Consider the following 12,480-nt stretch of genomic DNA (forward strand, 5'->3'; position numbering starts at 1 on the left):
CCCACTTGGACCCACACTGCTGGGGAGCTGCCATTGTCTGTGTCTTTCTCTCTCTAAAATGGCTGCCTCTCTGCCTTCTCTTCCTCCCCTTCTAGCCTTTGTGCGAGGCTTCCAGAGAGGTGCCTTCTCCTTCCCACTTCCCCTGCCTGCCTTGGGGGCTCTAGGGGGGAGATGGAGGGAGCCCCTGGGTGGAGGAAGGGCCTGGCACTATGGTGCGTGTGTGCATGGGGTGGAGGTGGGTAGCTGAGCTCCTCGTTGTTGGGCTAGGGAAGGGGTGTGATCAGTAGAGGTAGTGGGAGCTCTACAGAGCAGCACTTACACATTTGCCCCCATTACACTCTTCCTCCCTCTTCTTGCTCCAAGTGAGGGGCCTTTGCACTTCCTGGGGGTAGGAAGGTGGGAAGTGACCTGTTTTGGGCAGCTGCAGCTTGCCCAGGTTAGCTGTGGCCATTTTCCTGAGCAGTCTCTTGGTTAGCCCAGTGGCCTGGGCCTCTCCCTGGAAGTGCTGGTAAACAGTTCAGTGATTGGAGTAGTAAGTGCAGATTGCTTTGGTTTGGGATTTGAATTATGGAGGTAAAATCCTTCTGTCAAAGCCAGGAGACAGTTGGTCTTAGGTTGACATCCTATCTGTGATCTGATTGGTTCCCCATCTCCTGCTCTTGGCCATTTATAATTGCCTCTGATGTAATGGTACAACAATCCTGATGAGCTCATAAACTTTTACACTCTGCTTTTCTGCCAGCCATAACCCAAACCATCACTGCCACTATCTGCCTCTTTATTCCACAGCTGAAATTGGCTGTGACCTTGAGGAAGTTCAGTAGCAATAGTGTATCAGCAGGAGCAGAGTTCCAGACAGGCTGCCCTTGTTGCATTGTGCCTGAAACAAAAGAGGAGGCAATGGCATTTTGTTTGTACCTTGGATTTATTTTGCTTGTTATGTTTTTTACAGCCTGGAATAGATTCTGTGTTGTCGGAACAGTAGCAGGGGTTCTCTGTACAATGGGCGTGCTGTTTGTTTTGGTTATGTGACTTTCCCATTGGTATAAAGGATTGCTTTGATGGAATCTAAGGATGCATTTATTCCTGACTAATTTTGATCCATTTCAGAATTGAAATTGCTTGGCTGGGTTCATCATCAGATAGTGAATGTGGGGCTTTTATGGGGTATGTTAGAAACCTTTTAAAAAGCCTTTGTAGCTGCAGCACTAGAAATGGTGAATTACCAATTAACACTTTTTCATATTGAGTTTTCTCTTAAAGTACAGACCTGGCCTAACTCCTTACCTATGTTTCAAGACATTTTTAAAAAAATCACTATATTAATTTTACTTACGTTCGGAAGGAACAATTGCTTGTTGTAGTGACATTAAACATCAAATGCCTGGAACTATTGGGTCTGATTATATTGTAAATTCCTACTTTTTGGAGAGAAGTGGGAAAAGGGTAAAAGAGTCTATAAATGAATATTTTTGTTAATTTGCTGGAAGTGTAACTAATGCCAGCAATACAAATGTGCTATAGCACTTTCAGCTACATGGAAGTCAGACATTTTGGATATTGGGACAGTGATGCTAACATTCTGTTCATATCTGTTCTTAATCAGAGTTTGCAGATAATCTCTTACGTTGTGTTTACATGTCTTAGATCTGAATGTGTAATGGCCTTGTGCAGGACTGACAGACTTCTCTCTGACCATACCCTGCCTGTTCTCATTGCATGCACTGGATCAGAGACATTTGATACTCTGGAGTGTGACATGCAGCTCCAGAGTTTTCCCTTCTTGCTCAATCCTTCTCTTCTGTGGCTCTGAAAACTTAGTGTAAGTTTTGTTCCTTGATAACTGATAGTGATGTCTGCTTCATCTTAACTGTGTGTTCTCTGTTAGATTGAAATAGTGTGTTTTCTAGGAGAGTGGCTCTTATCACTGCTGTGGTCACCACATTGTCCACATGCAACTTGTAGTAACTATTCTGGGTAAACATTTGAGTTCCTGGGCAATACAACCCTATGTATTTGCAAGAAAGTTGCATAATTGTGTCATGTAAACTGGTGCCCTGCTGAAGAATTTTATATCTTGTTTAAAAAAAAAAAAAAATCAACCTGGATATGATGGGCACTAAACCACAGCCCAAGATTAAACTCTGTTTGTTTGCACTGGAGTAAAAATCCGTCTCATAGACCTGTTTGGATTATGAATAGCATGGTTGTGATTCTGCGATAGAAACTTTCAAAAATTGTTTAGTTTAAAAAAACAACCCAGCCCCTGTGTATCCTGGAGGGTGAAAGTCTGGTCTGGTTATAATTTATACTCCAGGCATTCAGTTTAATATGTGTGAGCCTTCTAGTCCCATCAACTCAAATTATTAGTGAGTGTATGTTTGGTGTTTTGGGAATGAAAGTGACTTTTAGACAGTGCAAATGGCCTCTATAAAAAGTTCTATGCGCCAAGGATTATCAGACATAAATGCACACAATCCCTCTTCACGTTGTGAAAAACCTGTTGCCTGGCATTGTGGAACAAGTTTCCACGTGTCTTCTCTGTTGCCCACAAGAAGTACATTTAATAATAATACCTCAAAACTATGTTATAACCTCCTCGCAGTGTATCCTGTTTTGTTTCTTAGATCGGACTAAACGAAGTGCTTTCAATCTCATTATTGTCTTATACAATGGTGAGCCAATTGGTGTTTATCAAATAACTTCACCTGAGAAATTTCAGAAGGATGAGATTGGGGGAGGGGGGGGGAGAGAACAGTGCGCCCCACCCCCAAGTACATCTACTTCCAGATTAAGGGAAGGGAGTTTGGGGAAGAGTGTATAGTTGGTTCCCTTCATATAGTCATCCAGAAGGGAAAAATGTTTATGTTTCTTGGGGGGGCGGGGGGAAGAGGCAGGCGATAAGGAAGAAAGAGCATAAATGTCATTGATTCTCTAAGCTCAGGATGATCTATGAATGATGTGGAGGGTACAGACCTTTTTACCCATCTCTTGCTTTAGGAGTTACTTCACTTTTTTAATGTAAAACCTTGATTTGAAAGACCCTTTCCTATAAGAGGTTAAGAGTAGCTGCTCACTTGTGCACAGTTTTGACAGCAATATGTAACCCTCTCAACACTAAAGACTTTTGCAGATAGGTCACTTATAAGAATGCACAGCTGATCCGGGGAGGAGTTGTGAATACCAGGACGTTCTCTGTCTGTATGTTCTCTGTCTGTATGGATCGGGGCAGATGCAGGGACTTTGTTTGTTCTTATGACCATTTTACTCTGGAAATACAGAGTTGGATTGAGATTAAAGACTTGTTTTACAGAATAAGTGAATCTAGATGATCCTGGAGGTCTATGGGAATGACAGGCAGGAAATCTGGGCCATCTCACATACAGGACTTCTAGAGCTCTTAGTAAAATGAAAAGATAAACACTAACCTTTTTTTTTCTGTAGTGTATGGCTGGTTTTGGTAGTGGGCTAGGACTTTGTGAAAAAAGGGTGGGGTGGGAGAGCAGAACGATCCTCAAGAAAACTGCCTGCAAGAAGAGACTTTCCTCTGAGTAGATAGGTGGGTATTTGTTTTGGTACATCACTAACTACAGTAAAAGGCATCTCCTGTAATGGGAGATGTCTTTGGATTGTATTGAATATTCACGTGTTGAATAACCTCCCTATAGGTGTGCTGTCATCCAGAGACATTTATTACATTCAGGGAACTTGGTTTAAAAACAATGACGTGCTAATTAAAAAAAAAAAAAAAAAAAATCTCTGGGCTCAGTTGTTGACTTTAAATCTCAACTTTAGTAGCAACTGAAGCATGAACATGTTGTTAAAAACATGGTTTTCAAACTAAATTGGCAGCACCAAGCCATTTAGTGCCAGTGAGCTGTGATATCTTGGAATCTGACATTAAGCCCTGGCTCCTGTTCACTTTTATCTTCGAGTTTTTTCTTGCTTAGTATTGCATTGTTGGCAGGTCTTGTATTGCCCGTAAGGTCTAGTAAACATTAGTTCTCTACAACAAAAGAGAGGTGGCATTCTTTTGTGATGTGGGCCTTGCCTGTGAATGACTTTCAGACCTTTCTCTACTAGAAAAGTACACTGGTTTCATTCAATTGATTTTTAAAATTGACTTAGTTAAATTGGTGTAAGCCCCTAATGTAAAACTTCTTAAAATGGTGCAAGCCCCTAAGGTAGACACACTTAACGTTCAACCAATTTAGCTAGATTAACTTTTAAATGGATTTTAGTTAAACTGGTCTAGTGTAGACAAGGCCTTAGCCTCCCCATTCTGTTTAAATATTTTGTGCAAGTGTTTTTAGGAGGCTGGTGTTTCAGGATACCACCTGTGCTTTGGGAGGCCCCAATGAACTAATGGCATCTACTAGGGGCAGCATAATCTATGGATAGGACACCCAAATGGGAGTCAGAATTGGGTCCGGTTTTGTTCCCTGCTCTTTCACTGACTCACGCTGTATAACCTGGGACAAGTCACGTAATCACTCTGTGCCTTAGTTACTTAGCTGATGTGGGTTTAATAATGCTTGCCCACCTTAATAAAATATGCTGAGGTCTACAAATGAAGGGCATTACATAAGTGCTTATTTATTACTCTGCATGGGGGTAGTGAGATCACCTTTTTGTGTATGGTAACTCCTATGGTGCTACTGTTATTGCCAAGAGACTAATAGAATGTGCCTTCTGGAGTTTGGGGTGGGAGTAGAGTGGGGACAGGTGTCACTTTATTAACTTTTTTTTTTTTAATAACATTTTCAGCAAACAGTTTCCTATCACTATCAGTCTAGTTCCATTGTCATTCCACTTGACTTGTTAAAACACTCTAATGCTAGAACAGTGAGGTTTTTTCAATAATACTCTAGAAAAATATGTACCAGATCTCTCTCTCCCATCATGGTAGGAGGTCGTAGGGATGTGGGAAGAATGTTCCTTTTTTTAACGAGTATTTTCGAATATCGCTGCTTGCAGGTTTTTTTAAATCATGAAGATACTAAGCTTCCAAGAATACTTTGGGCTGATATAGCACTTTTCATCCGAGGATATCATTAGTAAATATCTACCAATCTTCCAGGGGCATTAACATGCACGCCCTGCAACAAACAACCCAGCAGCTTTTCTTAAAAACAAACGAATACTTAAAAGGGAGCATAAAATAACACAGGCCCCCACGCTGTTTTGGTGTTACAACACCTACTGCTTCTCCACCAGTGTCCTTGCTATTGTGCTCAAAGGGACGCCAACTTGGAAAGTCCCTTTCCACCTGAAAAATCTGTACCTGCTGATCTTACAGGTAACACCTACAATTACTATAATTGGAACATTACAGGAGAAAAGGTACTCTTTCCTCCCCGGTTTGTTTACTTGGTATATTTAATGGCACTTTTTATATGGGCAGTTTATTGACGTGCTCAGTTGCATTTGTCTCATGCACTGGTCTGGGGAGAAGTTCACCTGCATGACATTACTTGGGTCCTGCAAGAGTCTTTCTAAATAGTCACAGTAGTAAAGCTAAAACTGAAGTGGCAGGCATGTGCAAAGTGAAGAAGGACAAGAGGGGTGGGCCTGGCAGTGTTTTGATATTGCTGCTAGACCCACCCACGTCCCCTCCTGCAAAGACCCTTATAAACATCAGCAGGGCAGTAAAATAGCTTCTCCTTTCTCTTCTCGCCCCTGTATTTTTTTTTTTTAAACCAGGATATTAAAAATCAGTGCATGCTCTTTAAAAGGTGCTATGTCAAACTTAAATTTGTTGAAATTAGTCAATTTTTTTTTTTTTAAAGTTCATTGTAAACTTCTTGGGGCAGCCCCTTATGTATAAAGGTGAAATGCACATGGATTGAGAAAAATGTACTAGTCACTTGCTAGCCAAAGTCCTAAACCTACCAGCTAGAGGTGAAAGGTGGGAGGGTGGAAGTTATTGTTCCCTGTTGATATTTGGGGAAGTTGAGTGGAACTGACACAGGTCTTGTCAGTTTTTCTACTGTCCACCTGCCTGGATGACAATAGAGAAATTGACAGTGTCTTTTTTTAGTTGTGTGCCCTTATTGACTTGGACAAGCTGAGTAGCTGCAAAGAGATTGGAGTTGTTTTCTGCAGGCTCAGGAAGACTTCCAAACATGAACTGAATGTAATCTTTACAATATTATGGGTATAAACTTGAACTTTTTTAAAAAAGCTGAAATTCTGTTGAAGTTGGTAATCTGGGGCAGTCCACTACTTCCTAGGGAAAGCTTGCCACTGGAGCACAGATCTTTCCGTTCCAGTCTTGCACTCTGGTGGTGGTAATCCTTTTACGGAAGCGGGAAGCTGTGGCACAGAGGTTTAAGTGACTTGCCAAGGTGATGCAGCGAGTCTGTAACAGAGCTGAGAATAGAAGGTAGGTCTTCTGACTCCCAGGCCTATACCTTAATCACGAGGCCATTGGTCTATTTAATACAGGATTGTTTTTTTAATATAATACATTTTAAAAAAAAAACCACTCACCGCTTTTTATGATGCTATGTGTCTAAAGAAACACAGTGCCCAAACCAGCTGTAGGTGGTTTGCAGAATGACAGAGTAGCTTTGGTAAGCGCTGGAACAGGAACAGCCGCTTCTTTCAGGGTTGATCTCATGTGCATGCTTTCCTTGTTCCTGTAGTGATCTAACCATGTGGTGTAAATATGCAATAGGGATCAGGGAGGAGTTTATATTTCTTCCTCTTCTCTATACACCTGCACTCCCAGTTCTTGTCATAGCTCAGCAGTGAGGAAGAGGCATTTGCAAGTTTGGCACTGTTTTTTTGTTTGTTTTTTCCCTTTCTTTCTGGAGCGTCTCTGAGCATTGTGTAAACACTTGCTGAGCTGTCAATATGGACATGTGAGCTTTCTGTAGTGAAATGTATAAGATGCTGTGTAATGGTAGCTAAACGTAATAAAAGCTATGTCATAGTTCTTGTACAAATAATTCCTTGTTTTAGATACTCCAGAGTAATATGATATTGCAGATGGAAGCTGGGGTTCCAGTGCCATCTCCTTTTTTGGGGGGTGGGGGAGGTGAATAACAAGGTGATTTGTACCCTTTCCTCCCTCCGCCCCTCCATTCCTGGTGGGAGGGTGGCTTTTTTTTGTTAAACTGTCATAAGAAACCTGTGTGTGGAAGTAAAACATTAGTGGTTATGATGGAGGAACAGGGTTTTTCCAGTTTAAAATGCAGTAACCAGTATGCTGATCTTCCCATAACATAAGTATCATGATTGGAATATTCTCAAAGACCAGAAATGAAGTTGCCAGTCAGGGTCTCCAAAAGTTGCTAACTATAACTATTGACAACTCTGATTGTTCTGGGCTGGTACTAACTGTGAGTTTGTCTATACCTTCTATGTCTAGACCGTCTCCCGTTAGCATAAATACTCCACCTCCCTGAGAGGCAGTAGCTTTGTCGATGGAAGAAGCCCTCTCATCAACATAGCGCTCTGTCTACACTGGGGGTTAGGTCGGTATAACTGCGTTGCTCAGGGGCATGGAAAATCCACACCCCTAAGAGACCTAGTTATACCAACATAAGTTTGTAGTGTTAGACCAAGCCTCTGAATTGCAAGTTAGTACTAAGGCAGTATATCATACAGAACTTAAAATGTTCCCTGTTGGCTTTCCTAACACTTTCATTATAAAATAATCTTGTGACTTCATAGCAGGCCGTTGGAATTTTACAAGAAGAGACCTGTGGCCAGAGAAGTGCCTTTTCTTTGTTCTGTGAAATTCCATATGGGTTTGTCTGAGGAAAACCTGAAAATCTCCACTTCCTATGTGGTGTCAGCACAACTTTGGTAGTCTGCCAAAAGAATTGCACACAAATTTCTAAAAAGCTGGACCCAGGGCACTGCTCTACCCCACCTTCATGTAGGCAGAGGGAGAGCTGGCGGGAGAGGGAAGCTCCCTGAGCTCATAGTGGGCCATTTTTCCCCCCTCTCACCCTCCTCCCCACGGAGGAGGGGAATTGGGATCACCCGACTCCCAACCATCAACTCGTTCCTGTAGGCCATGCTGCCTCGGTGCTGAGTGTCCACAACTCCCGTTGACTTTAATTGCAGTTAAGTGCTTAGAACTTCTGCATGTTAGGCCCTGGGTGTCTCCTATTGGGACCCCCAGAAATGAGGCCTATACAACTAGTGCCCCCTGCCAACATTTTGGTTTAGTGACTTATTTGGCATCTCATAGGAAGAATGTTGCAAAGGCAAATACAGAAGAGAATTCCTCTGAGGTGTGGCATTCCACCTGTCTTAACCATAAAACCATACTTTTTTCTTCCTGTAGTCTTCAGCCTCATTTGTTATATACCTTCTATCTCTTGCAACAAATAAGGCAGGGCGCCTACATGCAGCCTCATCTATATCACAATCTTGACTCATCCCAGGCACTGAATGAGGCAAGAGTCCTGTGGGAAGAAATAATACGTATAATGTGTGGGAGCAAAACTTAGGCTGCACATGCAACCTAACTTGAGCGTGTAACTTTCACATAGGTTTTTAATGTGTTAAATACATTGCTGAGAGTTTAGGATCACCAACAGTACTCGAGTGGGTAGATAGCAATGGAGCTGAAATTCAGTCCCTGGGACAGTTCTCTGTCCTGCCCTGGAACAATGGTCATGGGTGCAGGTTTGATTTCCAGCTTCTAGAGCCAGTGGGAGCATTCAGTAGCATCCCCTCTGTTTTTAAAGGGAGTCCTATCTAATCTTTCCTGCTTAGGTTTGGTCTAAACTGTTGTATGTACTGATATAATGTTTAGGTTAGGGGTATTTTTATACAGATATAATTAATGGTACAACCCTGGTGTGTGTGTATATGTATACAGCCAGTTCATCTGTTCACATTAAGGGGTTGTACTGCTTTAACTTTGATCGGGTTCTAGATGGATAGTTATAGCAGTACAAAAACCTGTGTGTGGACAAGCCCTTAGAAGGATTCAGGGCCCCATGAGGTAGGATGAGATAATTGGTAAGGCTGGTAAGAAAAGCTTGAATTTGGGGGTAGGGAAGGGTTGGTTGAAAAGTTGTGACCATGCTTTTGTTAAAGTTGTGGTTTTAGCGCAGTCAGACACCAGCGTGGCAATAAGCTGACACTGCCTTAGGAGTCTAGTCTTAGGCTTCCCCTCAACCGCTTTGCGGATGAGGAATGAAGACCCCCTCTGGGTATCCACACAAGGAGCACCAGCTCTGTGTGCATATCCACAGAAAAGCTCTAGCACCTTCTTCCAAGGCCAGTAGCCTGTCTCCCAAAGAAGGGCAGCAGCACAGAAAAGAAGTTGTGTATCCCACTTGGTTTTCAAAGGCAAGCATGATGGAGGGATGGCTGGGCCAAATTTGAGTGGTGGTGTGACCCTGTGCACCAAGTTGCAACGCCTCTCACATTTGCAACAACTAACTTGGGGTGTGTGTGTCTGCAGTTTCCACAACAAAATCAGCGCCCACACGTTTTTTTTTTTTTGTTTTGTTTTTTTTCTTCAGCCTTAATTATTGGGTTTCCGGATTGGAGGAATGATCCTGACCTCTGTGGTGATGTGAATGTTTAGAACCATCTCTTCAGTTACCATAAAATATAGAAATTGCCTCAGTTTGTACATAGACTAAAGTAGTCTATTTCTCCTGGTTTGTGGGCTCCAAATTCTGCTGCGGAGCTTGGGAGAGCCAGGTTCATGTGATTATAAGGGAGGATGGAGCTCCCCATCTGGGAGAAAAGAACTGTCTGTCATCCTTATTTCCTGCTGAATATTATTGAAACACACTAAAATCTGACATTGGACTTTGTTTCTCTCTTCAGGCTAATACTGAGGGCTTGTCTCCACTTATCGGGGGATTGATGCTTGGCGATCGATCCACTGGGGGTCGATTTAGCGGATCTAGTGAAGACCCGCTAAATCGACTGCCGATCGCTCTCCTGTCGACTCCGGTACTTCACCGAAAGGAGAACATAAGGAAAGTTGATGGGAGAGTTTCTCCTGTCGACCCAGCGCGGTGTAGACACCGCATTAAGTCGACCTAAGGTACGTCGACTGCAGCTACGTTATTCACGTAGCTGGAGTTCCGTAACTTAGGTCGACTTAGCCCTGTAGTGTAGACCTGCCCTGAGAATAGCAGTATCTGAACACTAAAATGGAGCTTGGGCTGCTTGCTTCTATCACATCTAGTGAGAGGAGGAAATGAATCCTGTAGTCTTTCCTAAACGAGGAAGTGACTTCTTGGTATGATGCCCCCTGTAGGTGGCTGCATAGATCTCTTTTGGTCCTTTGAGGAGAACCTGCCAGTTAACAAATTGTGAACAGTGTCTTTTTTTCTCTTTTTTTAAAATTAATGCTCACTTGGGGTTGTGCTGAAAGAACTTGACTATTCTTGTTGTAACATCTGAACTTGTTCCAGGATCCCAGGACTGAACAGGCCGATGCTGCATACGCAGTGTTCTCTTGCTGCGTGGGATCCTTCCTGCGCTCAGGTTTCACGTCTTGCTCTTCATGAATAGCAAGCAGTGGATTTAAAGTCCAAACGACTATAGGACTATGCACCCTGTACAGATTTAGAAGGAGTATCTGGTATTTATTAACTTGGTGTAAATAATTAAACTCTAGTAGCAAGCTAGCTAGGTCTTCCTCAAATGTGCTAGCTGTGGAATAGTTTGAAGAAGACCACTTCCCTTCTTCAGAAGAAACATTTAAATGGCTGAATTGCTGAATGTAGTTGTGATTTTTGTATTTTATTTTTATTTTTTTAACTTGTAACATTTCTGATTACTTGGGTACTGTTATCAAACATGCGTAAGGCCCTGCATTCGAGGCTGGTGTGTTAGCTAGACCTGCACATCCGTAGATGCCCATAGACTTGCAGAAATGGCCTTTCTATAGTGCTTTAACTGTGCTTGATTGCATATGGTGTGACAAAGTGGCTTTTGAAGTACTCAAACTATACACTGTGGATTGGTGGCTTTATTTTTTTTGTCCATTCAACTGTTGTTCCACATAGGATTGGTGATTCTTGTACCAATTCATAACGCTTGGAAAAAGGCCCAGGCCTATTAATTATGCATGTGTAATAGATACAGCCAGCTATTGTAACTTGTGACTGTATGGGATGGGAACCTATCTTGGGTACTTGTATGTTCCCTTTCCCCCCCCATTATGGTAGTATCTGAGCCCCACACAATCTGTCATGTATTTGTCCTCCTTACCCCTGTGAGGTACGGAAATCCTATGGCCCCCACTTTATAGATAGGGAACTGAGGCACAGAGAGTGTAAGGGACGTGATTAGGATCGCACAGAAAGTCTGTGGCAGAGCAGGGATTTGAGGCCAGATCTCCCAAATCCATGCTAGTGCCCTAACCAGTAGCCATCTGTCCTCTCTAGGAATGGGATTACAACTTGATAGTATGCCAGTCTGGGTTCTAGGAAGTTACCGTTTTACGGAACATGCCAGTCTTTTTCCTTCATGCTCCTATTCTAATTGTGTATGGCACTTCCGAGGGAAGGCCTTCGTTTTCCTGGAATGGGATGCGTTTGCAATATGTAAAAACATTAAACATCTCCAGTCGATGGCTGCAGCACACTTAAACCTGGGTGTATTGATGATGCATGTTGGTGAACAGTAGCAATGTAATAAGAATATTCATTTGTTTAAGTGGCACTCCTGCAATTAATGCGCTAGAGGAAGGAAAAACTAGTAAAACACTTGACCTAAGATGGTCTTCCAGTAGTCCGGGATAAGCGAATGGAAATGGTTGCAGTAGACCCATCCTGGATTACCCACTTGTCTATACTCTAAAGATAGTCCCAAAATATCTCTGCAAACCCTGCCTCTTAGTTCTTTTGATGCGTTGGAGATGAAGAAACTTGTTCTTTCCACTCAAAGGTGATTTCACTGCTCCTCACTGAAGGAAGAACTTCCGCTGAAAAACCATATGCACATTTGGTGTGGGAGTTCTTAAAATCAAGGGAAGTAATATTACTGCCTTATAAAATATACTGGAGCAGATGGATGGTCCTATTCAGCCCTCCAGCTACCCACATCAGCCCTTAACACTCATCTTCTCCCAGTTCCCTGACTCTGAAGTAGAGCACAAAACCTTGTCCTAAAGCAACTTTCAGGGAAGGAAAGGGAAGAAAACGTGATTCTAATAAGACACATCAGACAAGGTACCAGGAAATGATACACAAAATGTTACCTTCGTGGCTTATTGATGGGGGTAGCATCTTTTAGAAGTGCATTGTTTTTCAGCTGTAGTATTCTGGATGGTGCACAAATATCAGTGTTAGATTTGAATCTGCTGATTATGCTGCACATAGCACTTCACTGTTAAGAGTTGCTACTGCTGAAAAGGTGTAATAGTCATGTCTTACTTTCCTTTTTCATTTGTTGCCTTATGGTTTCTTGTTATACCTGTTCCTGAAACCAGTGAAGAGTTTGCCGCGTTGGCTGTTCCTCCTCTCCCCCTGGCATTGGCACAGT

At 42.5% G+C, this 12,480-nt stretch overlaps 1 protein-coding gene across 2 annotated transcripts in view; it reads left to right on the forward strand.

Annotated features, from left to right (window-relative positions):
- Positions 1–12,480, forward strand: part of ARID1A (AT-rich interaction domain 1A) — a 78,332-nt gene that overhangs the window by 1,370 nt on the left and 64,482 nt on the right. The gene's annotated exons all lie outside the window — the stretch shown is intronic.

This window comes from Emys orbicularis, chromosome 23 (genome assembly GCF_028017835.1).
Source record: "Emys orbicularis isolate rEmyOrb1 chromosome 23, rEmyOrb1.hap1, whole genome shotgun sequence".
In the NCBI taxonomy this organism is placed as follows: domain Eukaryota; kingdom Metazoa; phylum Chordata; order Testudines; family Emydidae; genus Emys; species Emys orbicularis.